The sequence below is a fragment of the Pyxicephalus adspersus genome, chromosome 8 (assembly GCF_032062135.1).
Source record: "Pyxicephalus adspersus chromosome 8, UCB_Pads_2.0, whole genome shotgun sequence".
NCBI classification, from domain to species: Eukaryota; Metazoa; Chordata; class Amphibia; order Anura; family Pyxicephalidae; genus Pyxicephalus; species Pyxicephalus adspersus.
Genome location: NC_092865.1, coordinates 1,482,459 through 1,484,834, shown reverse-complemented (window position 1 = coordinate 1,484,834; position 2,376 = coordinate 1,482,459). Strand labels below are relative to the sequence as shown.

Here is a 2,376-nt window from a genome sequence, read left to right as displayed (position 1 = left end):
TTATGGAAGTTTTCTTCCTCTGTGATGACGTCACACACGTGAGGTTTGTTTACAAATACAAATTTTAGAATGGGATGGTTAGATATTTTATGAATGGACTTTTTGTTTGTTTGGGTGCCTGGCCCTTTAAGATGCTTGCGTTTGTGATCGCCCCCTGCTTGCCGTCGAAATCACGGCTGTCAGCGAAGAATTCCTGTGATTGGCTAAGCTCCATGGCAATCGGAAGTCTAAATCTGTCATTGGCCGGATATTGACAATGCAAATTCTGCCCCTAATCAACGACCGACCAATCGCCGGAGAGCAACATTCTATTTACTAACTTTAAGCTACATAGCGTGCCCCGCCTCTTCTTCCTATTGGTCAAGAAGTAGAATAGGCGGAGAGGCTGGCAGCGGGGGTGGGATATTGATACCAGTTTTTTGACTTGTGATTGGCAGGAAGGGTTTACTCCCGGCGAGTTGTGATTGGTGGAGGCTGGGGCAATGGGTGGTGCTTACTGAGGGGTTTCGCCTCCTGTTAGAGCTGCGTTGATCGCTTCTGAGAGGAGTCAGAGCTCAGCGGAGCAACATGGCGGCCGGGGGGTGACGGTGAGAGGAAGGCCGGCGTCCCGCCACACACCTCCCCGACACGGAACACATACGGTGAGTGACCCACCTACCGCCAGGGAAAAGAACTGCCCAACCAGGGGGCCACAGTGACCCCCAAGGGCCCCACCGACTAGTTGGGGAATCCACTGATTACCTGTGGGACCTTCTGCTGTGTCAGGAGCCACAAAACTCCGCACGTCGCGTCTGGGGCCACTCTGTTCCTACCAGGGGCCACTCTGTTCCTACCGGGGGCCACTCTGTTCCTACCGGGGGCCACTCTGTTCCTGCCAGGGGCCACTCTGTTCTTACCTGGGGCCACACTGACCAAGTTGAGCACCACATTTTTCTATCAGGGGCCCCACTGCACTTCACGGGACACTAAGCTTTTGGGGAGCCTACTGCCCTACTAGGGGCCACAGTGAATCTTTGTTCTTTGCTGCTCTTCTAGGGGACCCACTGACCAGGTCGGGCCACACTTGCCTACAGGAGCCACATTTCTCCACCAGTACAAATAATGCAGGGTAGGGGCCACACTTCTCTGTACAGGGTACATTGAGCTTTAGGGGGCAGCTAGGGCCACAGTGATCTTCTTTGCCACACTGCAGAGAAGACAACGACCATCAGGGGGCTCCCCAGCTCCTTGGGGCCACACTGAGCTATCCTAGGTCACTGCTCTAAAGAAGTCTGGGGCCCCTGTGTTCTCCCAGCGACACACTGGCTACTAGTGTTGGGGACCTGCGGGGCCACACGGCTCCTCTGTGTGGTTGGTGTGCTAGGTGGATCTCATAAGGTTAGCTGCATTGTACTGGGCTCTGGTATATGTTAGTGATATAAATGTGGTTTACATAATCACGTGATAGGATTGTACTTTGCTCTGTCACATGTTGGTGATATTTATGTCAATCCTATTGCCATGTACAGTAAGATTGTACTACACCCTGGTATAAGTTGGTCATATTAATTGTGGATCCTGTTGGGTCCTATTCAGTGGGATTGTACTGCGCTCTGTCATAGGCTAGTGCTATTTATGTAGTAGATGAGTCACGTACTGTGGGATTGTACTACACTCTGCTATAGGTTGGTGATATTGGTAGATTCTTTCGGGTCATGCAGTGGAATTGTACTGCGCTCTGCTATAAGTTGGAGACATACATTGGCCTTGTGTGTGATGTACAGGATTGTACTGCGCTCTGCTATATGTTAGTGTTCTATACTTCTTTTAATCAGTAAGATTGTACTACACAGTATCATATGTTGGTGATATTTATGTAGTAGATAGGTCCCATACAGTGGGAGGGTACTGTGCTCTGCTATAGGTTGGTGATATTTGTGCAGTAGATGAGTTCTATACAGCGGGATGGTACTGCACTCTGCTATAGGGTGGTGATATTTATGTAGTAGATGAGTTCAATATTCTGGCATGGTACTGCACTCTGCTATAGGTTGGTGATATTTATGTAGTAAATGGGTCCCATACAGCGGGATTGTACTACACTCTGCTAAAGGGTGGTGATATTTATGTAGTAGATGGGTCCCATACAGTTGGATTGTACTACACTCTGCTATAGGTTGGTGATATTTGTGTAGTGGATGGCTTCTATACAGCGGGATTGTACTACTCTGCTATAGGTTGGTGATATTTATGTAGTGGATGGGTCCCATACAGAGGGATTGTACTGCGCTCTGCTATAGGTTGGTGATATTTATGTAGTGGATGGGTCCCATACAGAGGGATTGTACTGCCCTCTGCTAAAGGGTGGTGATATTTATGTAGTGGATGGGTCCCATA

The 2,376-nt window shown here is 49.2% G+C and overlaps 1 protein-coding gene across 1 annotated transcript in view; it reads left to right on the top strand.

The window, feature by feature from the left end:
- Positions 1-507: 507 nt before the first annotated feature.
- The window catches only part of TESK2 (testis associated actin remodelling kinase 2), a gene marked incomplete in the record, with an annotated part of 49,613 nt that continues 47,744 nt past the window's right edge, over positions 508-2,376 (top strand). The window contains 1 exon segment of the mRNA XM_072419295.1: positions 508-641.